A 17,271-nucleotide genomic window follows, 5' to 3' on the forward strand; every position below is an offset into this window, starting at 1 on the left:
ATATATATATAAGAGTTTACGTATGAGTAAAGAGAAAAAGATGTGTAAATTTCGGCCGAATGCTCGGCCTTTTATAGGCCCACGTAATACTATTTGACCTCCGCGAGTGCGGAGGTTTTTTCCTTTATAAGCTCCGCGAGTGCGGAGCTGTGGATTCCAGCTCACACAAGCTTGGCTCCTAGCTTGCCGACGGTTTTATAATATAATATAATATATATATATATATTAATTTTAAGAATTAATTATATATTATATTATATTCATGTGCATAGTTGACTTGTAATTTTTAGTCCGTTTCGTCGAGCGTTGAGAGTTGACTCTGGTCCCGGTTCCGGATTTTCGAACGTCCTTGCGTATAATTTAATATCTTGTACTTTGCGTTTCGCGTCTTGTACTCTTGTAATTTTGAGACGTTTCTCATCAATAATTGGAACCACTTTGATTGTATTTTGTACTTTTGAGCTTTTTGGTCGTTTGCGTCTTCAATTCGTCGAATCTGTCTTTTGTCTTCACCTTTTATTATTTACACGAATATCACTTGTAAATAGAAAAATTGCAACTAAAAGCTTGTCTTTCTTGAGAGATAATGCTATGAAATATATGTTTGTTTTTAGGATTATCAATGAACAATAGCCTCTAACTTGAAGCATCAAGAGTGTTATACCCACAAGCCTTTTGTGCACCAACACCACCTTTGTTTTGTTAGGATTTTAGATACTTAAATGAGCAAGATTAGCAAGCAAAACCCTCTCCTTTTTCCTTAAACCAGTTCGGCCAGCAGCATAGGGAGAGGGCAGAATTTTTCTAGCTATTTTTATGTGTATTGCTTGTATCACTTGAATCAAAGCCTTGGTTAACTAGTAGGCATGTACCTTAGGAGTTGTGTAGTCTTAAAAGTAACAAAGTTAAGCAAGGGTGTGTGCCTTGTGTCCCTCAAAACCGTCCACCCTTAAGGGGTTTTAAAAAAAAGTAATTCTTTTATAAAACTTTGATAAAACCCATGCATTTTATTAAGTTACTTGCATATTTATAAACCAATTTATAAAACATAACACAACATAATTATTTAAACCTATAAATAATTAAATCCTTAATATATATACAAATTATCCAAATAATTTATCTCAAGTGATAATATTTTAGAAAACCGATTTTCTAAAGTTCAAGTGTCGTGTATTTATTTAACGATCCAATCGTTAAGATTAAATACATATAAAGTGTCGGTAAGCTTGTTATTGGGTATGACCCATCTTGGATCATAACATATTAGCCACATTGATTTAATATGTCTCTCGGGCTTATGAAATACTTTCAAAAAGATCCAGAGATTTATGCAGAGATAGATCGATCAAATTCGCTTCACAAGCACTTGTTAAAAAGATTTTAAACCCCTGATTGTTTTTGATAGGTTAAAGACCTATTTTCAGTGGATTATCACTTCCTCTATGGGCACCAGGAACGAATGACAAAAGTTATGAAGAAAGGGTATGCTAAAAAAAAAATATGATTATGAAAGAGCAAAGTCTCTAGAGCAAAGTCTCTATAAATAAGGCAAAGAAAAACCCGAGAAGATGCCCTGAAGATGAATGCCGGAAGAGCAAAAGAAAATTCTAGACAAAGTTTTAGCAAAATCCGCCTCTTCCGAAGAAAACTTTTACGGAATTCTAAGCCGTTATCTATCCAAAAATGTATACCCTGAAGAATCAAAGTCTATCAATTCTCTCAAACATCAAAAGATCTGGATACCGTTCACCAATCCATTAATTTCCAACCAAATCCTATAACCCATCTTCCTCTTGAAAGAATGCTTAGGAAGAAGATTAGTACCGTCCTTACTTAACCGGTGGAGATATCGATGCTTTACCAAGCCTATGATGAGAACTGTTACACGACTGGCTTCTGGGCGACAATAAAATAAGAATAGGACATCCTAAACACTTGAGTGATATGAGTGATCCGCTAGTGAGGAGCCTGATCATGTATACTCTACATCTGAGAGTTGAAGAGTACGCCTTTTTTACTATGAACGCAATTGAAATCTAGCGACCAAATCATTGAAGCTAGAAACTTTTTCTAATACCTTCGAAAAATGTGCCGACTTCTGATAAAGGCATAATAAAAAGATCTACGGGTATGGCAAGGGAGAGTCTATTAGAAAGATCCTTATATTCCCACTTTTTACTTGAGGACAAGCAAAGCCAAGTGTGGGGTATTTGATATCGGGCAAAAAGTCACATTTTTATCTCCAATATTAAGCCCTAGAACAATAAAGATTTAAAATTTGTCGGCAAAATTACCACTTTTTTGGTTGATTTTGTAGATTAAGTAATTACGAAGGCGATGCAAAAAGAATCAAGTAAAACGGAACTAAAACGAAGATTTTAGAGCGAAAACGGTGAAAGACAAGAAATCAAGTTACGATCCAGTGAATCAAGGCTGACCAGGCCCAAAAAGGGTCTGCCATACGGCTTGCCAAATGGCTTGCCAGTATGGCAAACGGCCTGCCAAATGGTCAGACAAATGGGCTCGATAAACGGCTTGCCTAGCAAGCGGCCTGCCAAACGGCTTGCCAGCCGTTTGCAGGCAGAAATCTAGTCTATTTAAAGGGCCTTCTCCATCCACTTCAACACACACTCAATTTACAATTCATTTTATATTTTCAAGTTTTAGGTTAGTTTTTAGTAGTAGCGAGCTTAGCTTTTATTTTCCGGAGGATATCCCGGCGAGTCCCTGCGATCTCGGGCAGATTTCTTCGGCCTTTTCAGGTTTTTATCCGAAACGCTTGTCTTTTGTATTAAACATGTACTCTTACCTTTTATGTTTAATAATGCATTCCGATATTACCATGATAACTTAATTAATCTGTATGTTGCCATGATAGAAGTTTGGGTTAGCGTAATTATGTAAAATTAGTACGGTTATCGTTGTTATGCTGAACTAGGAAGTCTGATAGATTTGTATGCTAGCTTCTTAAGGATTGACCAACCTAGGTTGTGATCAGGAGTTATCCACCCATATGAACTTAGCTACTTCATAGGATTAGACCCCTGGTTATACTGTATCTGAAGATTCTATGAACTCGGTATGACCGGAGTTTTCGAGAGGCATCTAATGCGCTTTCAGGACACGGAACCTAGAAATTGAGACATGAATGACCCAGTATGCCTATCGAATATTCCGAAGAGACCTCTTAGGAGCTGTTAAGATCTTGCTAGTGCCCTGACTGTATGACCCAAACCTATTGCATGTTCTTGTTGGATTGTTGCCTTAGGATTAAGTCATATCAACTATTTAGGTACTTGTTAGGTTTCTATCTGCTTACTATCAGTATATTAACTTTAATGCTGTATAATGTTTGTCTTGGTTTGATCTCATTAGTATGATGAAACGGTTGTTAGTTTTCAATTAAAGTTTTGTCAACTTAATCTGACGGACTCCGTCCGTTTGTGATCAGTGTTCAATCAACACGACACGTTGTTATTCAGTTAACCAAACTGATAACGAGGATTAGGATTAGAACTCAACTCACTAATACACCTAGTGTTTTAATAAGGATAACCTCCGAGGTATAGTCATGCTTCAGTTATACAACCACGTGACATACTTTTCACTGCTCAACGAGAACTCCGAGAGTCTAGAGATAAGTAGGTCTGTGTAATTGGCTCATCCAACCAGATCTACACCATTTCAATCATAAGCTTCAATATCAACATAATTACCTTTCCCTAGCCCAAACTAATATCTTGGTCAACATTTCCTTGATCTACATACTCCGGACATCCTCCCACTTTATTTACTTTTACACAATTAGGACTTTAGCTTAAACCAACTACTATCCTTTATCTAGGTGATTTAATTAAAAGACAATTATCCACTTGATCTTCAAGTCGTTAAACCCTTCAAAAACATGACCCTAGGTTAACTTACACCTTCTACATTAGAAAGTTAGAGTAAATTTAGACCCCGCACAATATAAATTAAACGAACACCTCTGCATGCTATACCGAATCTGACGTCCTGCGACCTAACAACACCGCACGAATAAAACCTTCCGTTTTGGCTATATCAGTTTCAGAGTTGATGAAGTGATTGTTCGCCATTTAGCTGAATAAATAAGAAATAGAAGACCACAAGATGTTTATAATAAATCACATATCTCTATTCTTATTTGCCTTTGAAATCCTTTGTATTTTTCAAGTTTTATAATTTTTATGGTTTTTCTGAGTTATAAAAATCATTTATTTCAAATATGAACCAGTAATTGACAAACATGACATTCATATGATATTCATTACAGTACAAAATCATCATGCAAAGTCAATTATATAACACAAAGAATCAGAACAACACTTAGTCAATTTTAAGCACAAATCATGTAGATTCGGTAGTCATGAAAACTTGAGATTCTGTAACCAAATAAGCTTGAGTTTTCATACCAAATGAAGCATGAAAGATTTATCAAGTTGAAAAACACATTATTTTTAAAGTACCAAATCACAGACTCGGTAGAATGCCAAGAACAGATTCGGTATCTTCAAAAATCAGATATAATAACCCAAACATGCATATTCAGTCATATGTCATGCAAAATCATAGTCACAATCAATTAACAACTCAAACAAATCAGAAAAACATGTTAATCTATTGAACAGACTCGGTACTGTAGCAAGAACACATTCGGTATGTACAGAATCCATCAAATACTCAATTAAACATGTAATCAGACTCGGTCAATTGATAGATCAACTAATGTAACATAGATTTGAAAAGATTTCATGTTAATTAACCAAATCAGATGAGATTAATCTAAGAATTAAGAAGTTCGACTTGAAACATCCCAACCCGTATTCCATACGATAATTTTTTTTTTAAACAGTAATACACATTTATGCGCCATTTAAACGGTTACATATAACCCAATAAACCATACCACAAGTTAAATGTTTACAAACGGCACGAAGGCCCTTAATAAATGTATTACAAGTTTGACCTATCCAAAAACGATAGTTTTAATCCAAACAACACTTCGAGCATGGTTTGGGGCTAAACTACCCAAAACGCTAGGCCAACTTCAAAAGCTCCAACAAAACATCACCAAGGGACACCTAGTGCCCAACCACCCCTTTTTCCCTATCCGCACCTGCATCTAAAAAGATAAACAACGAGAGGGGTAAGCTAATGCTTAGTGAGTGCAACAATTATACGATTACATATACAATCTACTTACTTGCAATTACTTACGCATTTACCGCATACATGCTAGCAATATAAATAATCATACCATCACAAGTATAATACTAATCCTTCCACCATACGAGCTAGCATAGCAATAGCATATAGTTTAAACAATATAATATGCTACAATCCACACACAACCATGGTTAACCAATCGAACGAGGGAACGGTATTTAAAGGACCGTTGGAGTTCATAACAACCATTAGTGCACTTAACACCTCGTACACTAACCCCACGGGTGGCATCTTAACACATCGACACTTCACCCCGAGTGGTGTCTTAACACATCGACACTTCACCCCGAGTGGTGTCTTAGCACATCGACACTTCACTCGCTACATCTCTCGAAGTGGCATCTTAGCACATCGATGCTTCACTCCCGAGTGGTGTCTTAACACATCGACACTTCACTCGCCATGTGAGAAGTGGTGTCTTAACACATCAACACTTCACAACTCCTACTTCACAAATAAATACATCATATATGCACGCATATAATTATTCCACTCACCTTAACACTTCGGTACTGATTTAATGCTTCCGTATGCTTCGAGCAAAGTACCTAATACATAAGTACACATTCAATACACGACAAGTGGAATTAACCACCTTACTTACTCTTGAGCATTTAATGTCCTAACCGCATTAAATGACTCACACCTACCAAACCGCCCATTAGTGGCCATGACTCGTCATAAATCATTAAAAGCTAGTGATTAGAGTCTACCATCACCAATTAACACAAACTTAGGGTATTTCATACCCATTTCACCCAATTAGGTCGACCACGACTCATTTAGCCCATTTAAACACTTTACCCACAAACTTGGTCAAACTTAACCCCTTAACATGCTTTCATCATTTACAAGTGTATTAGTGACTAAAAACACTATTTAACACTTACAACCTCAAATCATATGACCAAACCCTAGATTATAGCTAATTAGGGTTTCCTTTCATCAATATAACCCAAATCCACCCATATTACCCCCAAATGGGTCTTACAAGTTCCAAATGAACCAAACCCTAGCATAAACTAATTAAAACTCAAAACATAGAGTTAAGACTTACCAACACTATTCACTCGTAGCTAAGAACGAGGAGAACAACTTTAATTCTTGCTCCGAAGATCAACTCTAAATTCTTCACTCTCAAATCTCACTTTGAATCTAAGTGGGTTTTTATGTTTTGAGGGAAATTAGAGAAAGAAAATGGAAAAGAAATGAATTAAATGAGATAAGTAGTGGAGATTAAATGCTCCAATCAGATCTACATGTAAAAAGATGAATTTGCCCTTGAACCACTTATTTTAAAAATAAAAATTCGGAACCAGTTCACCCAGTGGGTCGCGGCGCGACCCCAATTATCGCGGAGCGGTAATTAACGTATTTTACGAGCTGTCTTAATTCACTCCTGACTCAGATTCAAGCTATAGGTCGCGGCGCGACCTTCTTCTCCGCGGCGCGACATTTAAAGGAAAACTCTACCCTTCTTAGTATGCCTCCTGACTCTGGTTTGTTTGATATGCCGCGGCGCGGCAATGGTCATCGCGACGCGCCATTAGGCGTGGCCTAACCAGTCTCTCGGCAACAAAACTAACAATTATTTATTCGACTTGTACGCTCCGTTCTCGCTTCCTATACACGTCTAAACTTTAACATTTAGTCTCACAAGACTTAACGCTATCAAAACCCCTGTATAAACTTATACATGCATGCGTTCTCAAATACACACACACACACACACACACACACACATATATATATATATATATATATATATATATATATATATATATATATACACATCAACTAACACTTTATTTATTTCTTCACATAAACGAACGGGTTATAAGCGTAACAATGATTAAGTACGTACCTTTAGATAAGCACGGGAAAACGGGATGTTACAACTCTCCCCCACTTGAATCGGAGCACGTCCTCGCGATCTAAGCCGCATGACATGCCGGAAGATAAACCAAAATAAACTCTTCGGATTCCCACGTAAACTCGGAACCCTTTCGATGTCTCCATTGAACTTTAAAGGTCCTCACTTCTTTGTTACGCAACAATTTAACCTTTTCATCGAGAATAGCTATCGGTTCTTCAACAAACTCTAGCTTCTTGTTCAAGGTAATCTCATCTAACGGCACCCAAGTCGAGTCATCCGCAAGACACTTACGGAGATGGGAAACATGAAACGTATTATGAATCCCCGCAAGCTCTTCGGGAAACTCTAGTCGATAAGCAACCTCACCAACACGTGCCAAAACCTTGAAAGGACTAATAAACCGAGGAGCTAACTTTCCTCGTTTTCAAAACCGAATAACTCCTTTCCATGGAGAAACCTTAAGCATCACCATGTCACCTTCTTGAAATTTGATCGTTCGTCTACATCTATCGGCATAAGATTTTTGTCTATCTTGCGCAGCCTTAAGTCGAGCTCGAATCATCTCAATCTTACTATTCGTCTCTAAAACCAAATCGGTACTCCCGATTTCTCGTTGCCCCACTTCACCCCAACAAATAGGAGTTCGACACCTACGCCCATAAAGCATCTCATAAGATGGCATTCCAATACTAGTGTGGTAACTATTATTGTACGAGAATTCCACCAATGGAAAGTGCTCGTCCCAACTACCACCGAAATCAATAATACACGCCCTTAACATATCCTCCAACGTTTGATTCGTACGCTCGGTTTGACAGTCCATTTGAGGATGATACGCCGTGCTCATTTTCAATCGAGTACCCATATCTTCATGAAACTTATTCCAAAACCGAGACGTGAAACGAGTATCTCAATCCGAAACAATAGATATAGGAACCCCATGCCTTAATATCACCTCTTTGATAAACAACTTAGACAAAGTCTCCGACGATATCATTTCCCGAATGGGAAGAAACAAAGAACTCTTCGTCAATCGATCAACTATCTCCCAAATCGTATCATATTGGGTTCTCGCCGTCTTTGGTAACTTAGTAATGAAGTCCATGGTAATGTGCTCCCATTTCCATTTCGGGACTTCCAATGGTTGTAACTTACCGTACGGCTTTTGGTGTTCGGCTTTAACTTGCAAACATGTGACGCATTGTTCAACATACTTAACAACATCACATTTCATGCCCGGCCACCAATACTCCTTCTTTAAATCAAGGTACATTTTCGTCGCGCCCGGATGAATGGAATACTTTGACCTATGTGCTTCATCAAGTAGCACCCGTCGGTAATCACCCATCTTAGGCACCCACACTCTTCCTTGAAAAGACAACAAACCATGCGGGCCTAAAGTAATGAACTCCGTTTTCCCCACGATTCGTTCCTCACGCTTGTTGTGAACATACGCTTCTATTTGAATCTCACCAAGCTTTACAAGGAAATCGTTAGTAATGATCATGGGTAACGATCCTACTCGTATTGCCGGATGTTGACTCTTTCGACTTAGCGCATCTGCGACCAAGTTCGCCTTCCCCGGATGATAAAGTATTTCACAATCATAATCCTTTACCACATCCATCCACCTACGTTGACGATAATTCAAATCTCATTGATCAAAGAGATGTTTCAAACTCTTATGATCCGAATAAATCGTACACTTGACACCATACAAGTAGTGGCGCCAAATTTTCAATGCATGTACCACCGCCGCCAATTCAAGATCATGAGTCGGGTATCTCTTTTCGTGTTCCTTTAATTGTCGAGAGGCATAAGCGATGACTTTACCTCTTTGCATTAGAACACACCCGATTCCATTTAATGAGGCATCACAATAAACCGTCATATCTTCGATTCCCTCCGGTAATACCAACACCGGAGCTTGACACAATTTCTCCTTTAACAATTGGAAAGCAATTTCTTGCTCGTTTTCCCAATTAAACCTCACGTTGTTCCTCGTCAACTTCGTCAAAGGAGAAACAATCTTAGAAAAGTCTTGGATAAATCGACGATAATAACCGGCCAATCCGAGAAAACTTCAGATTTACGTAGGCATAGTCGTTCGTCCCCAACTCTTCACCGTCTTGATCTTCGCCGGATCTACTTGAATACCATCTTTGTTCACAATATGGCCAAGGAATTGAACTTCCCTTAGCCAAAATTCACATTTGGAGAATTTTGCATACAACTTCTCCTTCCGCAACGTCTTTAACATTTCACGCAAATGGTGTTCATGTTCATTCATACTCTTAGAATAAACAAGTATGTCGTCAATGAACACGATTACCGACTTGTCTAACATAGGTTGGCACACTCGGTTCATTAGATCCATGAATGCCGCCGGTGCATTCGTGAGACCAAAAGGCATAACTACAAACTCAAAATGCCCGTAACGAGTTCGGAAAGCCGTTTTCTCTATGTCTTCCTCACGGACCCGTACTTGATGATAGCCGGACCGTAAGTCAATCTTAGAAAAATACGTTGCACCTTGGAGTTGGTCAAAAAAATCGTCAATCCGAGGCAATGGATAACGATTTTTGATCGTCACTTTGTTCAACTCCCGATAGTCGATGCACATCCGCATACTTCCATCTTTCTTCTTCATAAATAAAACCAGAGCTCCCCATGGCGAGGAACTCGGTCGAATGAAACCCTTTTCAAGCAACTCTTGGGTTTGATTTAACAACTCTTGCATTTCTATCGGTGCTAAATGATAAGGAGTTTTAGCAATGGGGGTAGCCCCCTGAACCAACTCAATGCGAAATTCAACTTGTCTTTCCGCCAGAACACCCGGTAAGTCATCCGGAAAAACGGCTTCAAATTCGTTAACCACCGAAATTTCACGAATGGGTGGTGGCTCATCACGAGTATTAACTACATGGGCAAGAAAAGTCATGCCACCACTAACAAGGAAACGACGTGCCCGTGCATAAGTGCATATCGGCACAAGTCTTCTTCGCTTATCACCATGAATAATTAACTCTCCCCCACTTGGGGTCTTCACACGAATGAATTTATCATGGCATGCAATATCGGCTCTATAACGATCGAGCCAATCCATACTAACAACAATATCGAAATCACCTAAAGTCATCGGAATAAGATCGATCTTAAACGTTTTGGTACCAAACACAACATTACAATCATTACAAACATCAATCCCTAGCACCGTCTTACCATCCACTATTTCGACTTCTACCGGATGACTTAACTTAGCTAGCGGTTTATTTAACCTAGGCACAAATCTTGGAGACACAAATGACAAATTAGCACCACTATCAAAAAGTATCCGTGCCGGATTAGAGTTAACCATGAAAGTACCTGAGACAACTTCATTGGAATGCTTGGCCTCATCATTGGTCATCAAATAATTTCGCCCCTTAGCCGTACCCGCCGCCTTCTCTAACCTCTTAACATGATCACCCCGCAAATTAGGACACTCCGGCTTCTTATGCCCTTCTTTATCGCAATTAAAACAAGTGAGTTTGGTTGTGGATGATGGTTTCGGGCACTCATGAGCCATGTTCCCCCTTTGCCCACAATTGTAGCAAGCATAAGTAAAATCACCGGAAGCACCCTTCCTCACACTACCAACACTCTCGAAGCCCTTCTTGTGCTTCTTGTTAGAAAAAATCGAATGACTAGTAGCTTCAAACTTCTTTTTGCCTAAGGTAAAGCCACTTTTCCTCAAGATGAGCGACTCGAAACCTTTGGCCATATCAAACAACTCATCAAAACTCTTCACTACGTTCACACTAATCTTTTCTTCATAATTGTTATTCAAGATTCGGTAAAAGTCTTCCTTCAACATTTTATCATTCCCGACATACTCCGGGCAAAATTGGGTTTTTGACAAGTAAACGGATTTAAGAGTGTTCAAATCCATCGACCCTTGCCTCAAGGAACGCAACTCGTCCTTAAGCCTGGTAAGATCGGCCGAAGTTCGATACTCTTGGAAAAACTCCGTCTTAAACTCATCCCAAGTAAAATCCATGCATTGTTCTTCACCATAAACTTGGATTTTCGCATCCCACCACAACTTAGCATCATATCTTAACATGCTACTACCGTACCTCGTCTTTTTATCAAGAGGGCATTCACAAGTTCGAAAAGCCCCCTCCATATCGGAGATCCATCGGGCACTCTTAAGTGGATCCCGTTCGCCCTCAAAAGTGGGAGGTTGAGCGTCTTTGAAGTTCTTATAGAAAAAGTCTCGTCTCCCAACATTGTCCTCTTGAAGGACAACTTTAATTTGCTCCTTTACTACGTTGACTAATTGCTCGTCAATCGTATCTAGAAACATCTTCTTAACATCTTCTAAGAAAGACACATGATGACTTTTCAAAATGACCTCAACCTTGGCCGTGAATTCGGGGTCCTCGCTCGTGCCCCCATTTTCGGTGTCGTGTCCGTTTCTCATCTTCATTCTATAAAACGGAAGAGATTAAACAACGAAACAAAAGACTTGACACATAAATACACATATACATCGTACCGCCCCATCTTGCTCAACAATCGTCGTACATCGCTTGTTTGACACAATTTGCACCCGTAATAATGGTAGCTAGTCATTACTACACGAGCACATCGCATTAACTTACTAGTACAACGTCCATCTCGCTTGATGATTGCAATTACCGCACAAAACAAATAGCGCAAGGTTAGTTCACATAAACCTATGCACTAACCAAACCCGATCCGACCCGAAGTCCTACAAGTCCCACATAAAGCGCACACACAATAAAGTCTAAGTCTAGGCACCTATCTCAAGTTGCCTAAATCCCTTAGACCATGCTCTGATACCACTTGAAACATCCAAACCCGTATTCCATACGATAATTTTTTTTTTAAAGTAATACACATTTATGCGCCATTTAAACAGTTACATATAACCCAATAAACCATTCCACAAGTTAAATGTTTACAAACGGCACGAAGGCCCTTAATAAATGTATTACAAGTTTGACCTATCCAAAAATGACAGTTTTAATCCAAACAACACTTCGAGCATGGTTTGGGGCTAAACTACCCAAAACGCTAGGCCAACTTCAAAAGCTCCAACAAAACATCACCAAGGGACACCTAGTGCCCAACCACCCATTTCCCCTATCCACACCTGCATCTAAAAAGATAAACAACGAGAGGGGTAAGCTAATGCTTAGTGAGTGCAACAATTATACGATTACATATACAATCTACTTACTTGCAATCACTTACGCATTTACCGCATACATGCTAGCAATATAAATAATCATACCATCACAAGTATAATACTAAACCTTCCACCATACGAGCTAGCATAGCAATAGCATATAGTTTAAACAATATAATATGCTACAATCTACACACAACCATGGTTAACCAATCGAACGAGCACTACAACAAAAATGTACATATAGGACACCCAAATTGGTCCTATAATGTCACTTTATAGGACCTTTTGGCCTAAAAGGACCAACATGACATGTGTACCAACTAAGACGGTCGTATAAAGTATATACGCAAAAAAGTGTCCTAAAAGGTAATAAGATTATGAAACCAATTATCGGATCCTATAATATATATAACGACCACACAGAAAAGTCCTTACAAGTATATATCGAGTGACTTCTATTTAGATTGGGACATACAAAAGGGTCCCAAAAGTAAAAAAAAAATTATATTAGTACCAACAAAGGGGTCCTATTTCAGTTTTATATTTTATAAGGACAAAAAAAATGGTCCCATTATTATGTTAGTACCCAAATAAGAGTCCTTTTATAAAAAAAATACTACATTAGTACCAATAAAAAAAGTCCTAATGTATCGACATTCTTGTTTACTACCTAGGAAAAAGGTCTCAATATACACAAATGTTACTTTAGTACTACATAATAGGGACCTAATATAATGATTTTTCATGTTAGTACCATTAAAAAAAGTCCTAATATATATTTCTTAAACTTTAAAACCAAAAAATGGTTTCTAATATATAATAAGATGTTAGTTTAGTACCATTTTACAGAGTCCTAATATAATGTTTTCGATGTTAGTACCATTAAAAAGTCCTAATACAATTGTATTTTTAAACAATATGGGGTCCTATCAAGTAAAAGTATTAAAACCAAAAAATGAGTCCTTTCAAGTCATAGTAATTCCGAATTTCTATATTCGGATCCGGTTCGGATATTCGGGTCCGATTCAAGTTCTTTTACGATTCAGCTATTCAGATCGGTTTGATTATTTGGGTCCGGATCGGATTATTGGATCCATATATTCAGGTCTGGATTCTATTTAATTCAAATTTTCGACATCCAATTATTAATTTCTATTAAAAATAATTATAAAATAAAACATAATCATATTTTAATAAATTGTACTCATAAACTGAAAAACACCAAACATTAAAAATTCATATATATTCCAACATATCAATACTAAAATAACATTCGACAAAGAAAATAAAAACAATGAAAAGTAACGAAGAACGTCTTCGATCAACACGTATCTTAATTAATTCAAGGATACCACCTGTAAACAAAAAAATCATATATTTATAAGCATAAGAGTGCATGTTATAAATAAAATTTAATATTATCACAAATTTATGATATACATGCTGATATGAACGTAGAAGGCCACGCGATAGTTACGCATGTAGCGTCTTCAACTTTCTTAATCAGATCAAATGGCCTAACTATATCAGCAGCTTTTTTAAGGACATGTTGAAGGTGTACCACACACCAATCATCTCCAATCTCTACACCGCCAATTACCTAAGTTGGATCCAAGGTCCTCAACCATCTTCTTCCTACCTTCTCGCTAGAGTTAAGTATATTGTGTAAAAATACTTCATCTCCAACCTAGAAATAAGTGTGTAAGAAGCAGTTATGAATGGTAAATGTAAATATCAAACACACACATTAAGATGTTAAATAGAAAAATACCTTAAGACGTGGAGCTATATTGACTACGGTGAGGCCCTGTGGTGTTGTCGTATCTTCAACAACTGAACCATTCTCACTTGCCAACTGTTCTTTCAGATGTACATTTTCTTTAGTAAGTTCTTTATTCTCTGACTTGAGTTGAATGTTCTCCATACAAATAACATTACAACTTGGTAATTTACCCCAAAGATCATAAGCTGGAACACCTAATCCATTCATATCCACTGAACCATATTTATTGTTACCCATAACTTTGGAAAAAACATCATCTGGACCAAGATTATCAGTTGAACCTTCAGGAAGTGTTTTAGCTAGCTCATCCATGTTTGTCTGTATTAATTTAGATAATACAGAAGTTATATACACAAAAAGATCAATCCCTACCAGCATGTGTGATCAGTGTGATAATGGCCATGACGTGCTGATTAAGTGTATAATACATAATAAGATATATCCCTACAAACAAGTCTCATCATGGCCATGACATGATAATTACAGCTGCACTATATATATATATATATATATATATATATATATATATATATATATATATATATATATATATATATATATATATATATATGTATGTATGTATGTATATATATATCACTTATAATGCAATCTGAATGTATATTAATACTTACAATTGCGATTTTAGCTGCATCACTTTTAGTATTGCCTGATATAACTCACATATCTACATTATTAATAACAACACCACCAATAAGTGGTGCAGTAGACGTTGTTACAGGTGTTATAGCATCTTTAAACGAAACCACGGCGGACTGCAAACCACTGCCACTGGCATTCTGAACATCATAATTCTCTAAATGCCCTTGGTTTGTTCAGCGTCTTGTCCGCCTAGTAAATAAACGTGTAGCAGTTGCTACATCAGCAATAACATTCGTTGTGCCTAAACAATGACATGTAGGTATATAAAAAAAAGTAAATCCAAACAATAGGTGATTCAAAATACCTTCGAAAGTTGCCGCTGTTATTGTAACCTCTTTAAACAAACCGATAGTGAATTGCAGACCGGACGACGACAGCATCGTAAGATGCTCAGCATTCATAACTGTGGTATCCAATATATTAAAATAGAATTAAGACAAACTAAATAAAACATATAAACAATGAAATCAAACCAATATAATAACTTGGAATAGATGCTGCGAAATCTACATTCGAACAACCGACAAACGTGGAAACCAACGTAGGCAAATCGACACCACTCGCACCCGTTCCAAACGCGGATGTTATTTGAGCATTAGGGAAAATGGCAGGGTGATCGGACAATTGGCCAAACGACATGCCCAACATGACAACGGGAAAGTCACCATTAATGGAACACCTCTTTGACGCTTTATACTTGCCATTAAACTAATATAGTGTAAAAAAAACAGTTGCGACTAATACTGCAGGTGCAAACAATCAACAAAATATGACACTAAGTATTAAAAAAAAATTCTAAATCGCATATATGATTCTCTGTCAAACATGAATACAATATACAACGAAGTAAATGTATACATAGAAGAGATTCTAAAACCAATGAGGCATGTGAAACCCATTCCCAAAAACAATGGTAACAAGTATCCAGTATTTGATCAACAAACTTCCAACTGAAAACTTGTATCAAAAAACAATATCATATGAGATTTTAGCTGATAATCGAACAATTCCATATAACACTAACAACAACACACCTGTAAATATACAACGGTGAACAATTAATGATTCCGAATAAAACTTGTACGATGAACAACTAACAATTCACACAAACATTCAATCAAACACCTTATATGCATTAACATAAAAAGAAATAATAGTAATAACCAAAACCCTATAAGCGTTACAGTTAAAATTTAAGCAGTGCTCTTTCACAAAAAAACCGCTTCTTCTTTTCAGAAAAATTGAAAAGACAAAAACCTTACAATTAACTTACAAAATTTAACCACCAATACACATTTGTTCGATTTTTGATAGTATAAAATGAAGATCAATAAAAGTTTGCAACTTGCCTTGATTTAACAATACGTTTTTTGATAAAGAGAACACTGATTAGAGGGAAGTAGAAATTGAGATATGATGGTAACATTTTATTTGATCTGAATGAATGCATCTTTTTTACAACTCGATAACAAAAATAACAAAAAATTAACATCAGTTCACCTCAAAAGGTAGGAGTATCCTTGATTTCTTTATGCAATTTCATCGATAAGTTTGTTGTTGTAGTTAAATTTGGGTTTTGGATTAAGATTTGTGGTTGAGTATTGAGGCTTAAAATAGTGTTTTAGGGTTTGCTGATTGAATTTGAGATGGGGTGGAGGCGAATAAGTTAAGGAAAGTCATCGAATATGAGTTCCGAATTGCATGGGTTTTATTTTAATCGCTCGGCTATTTAAATTTTTTTGTGATTGAGTTTGAAATTTAGCCTTTGGCATTTTTTCGGGAATTTTATATTTGAATTGAAGTTTGGATTTTAAATCTGAATTGAAATTTGAGACTTTGTATTCCAGGTTTTTTTTATAAACTTGCAAATCAAGTTTTTTTAGATACTCCCTCTATTTAAAATTATTGTTCCGTTTTAACTTTTTATGTGTTTCTTATACAATTATGACTTTATAAATATTTATTTGTATTATATAATATTTAATAAAAGTTATACAAATGAAAACACTTTCAAAACCGAATCCATTGATATAGTTTTCAACAAATATTATAGAGTACAAATAAAAATATTTAAAGTTAAAATTTAAATATAAAGACTTTGAAATCTAACGGGATTGCTATTTTGAAACGAAGGGAGTATAATTTACTAATTTTTGAATTTTGAGATAAACCTAGATAAAGAAGGGTTAATCAAATAAGATAAGGGCAAGCAAGCGTATCTTTGTGTGTGCCTCGTTGACTCAGTTTGTATCTTTGTTGCGGATTTTCATTTTTTGATGAAGCTCGAGTTTTATAAAGTTAAAGTTTTTTGTCAAAAAAATAAATTAAAATAAAATAAAATAGAAGAGGAAGAATATATTTATGAGGACACATACCATATATTGACTAACAATCGAGAAACTTAATGTTCATAATCATTTCGATGAATGGATGACTCAAATATTTGGAATAAACATCACACGACCAATTTACAAAGAACTCGTTTATGAGTTCCTTAACACT

At 36.6% G+C, this 17,271-nt stretch overlaps 1 long non-coding RNA gene across 1 annotated transcript; it reads right to left on the reverse strand.

Moving 5' to 3' along the window:
• Positions 1-14,760: 14,760 nt before the first annotated feature.
• On the reverse strand, positions 14,761-16,455 carry LOC139896767 (uncharacterized). The gene is made up of 3 exons (XR_011776340.1): positions 16,270-16,455; positions 15,074-15,172; positions 14,761-14,958 (listed from the first exon to the last, which is right to left on the reverse strand). It is a non-coding gene; the product is annotated as an uncharacterized lncRNA (long non-coding RNA).
• Between the last annotated feature and the right edge of the window lie 816 nt (positions 16,456-17,271).

This window comes from Rutidosis leptorrhynchoides, chromosome 3, assembly GCF_046630445.1.
Source record: "Rutidosis leptorrhynchoides isolate AG116_Rl617_1_P2 chromosome 3, CSIRO_AGI_Rlap_v1, whole genome shotgun sequence".
Classification (NCBI taxonomy): Eukaryota; Viridiplantae; Streptophyta; class Magnoliopsida; order Asterales; family Asteraceae; genus Rutidosis; species Rutidosis leptorrhynchoides.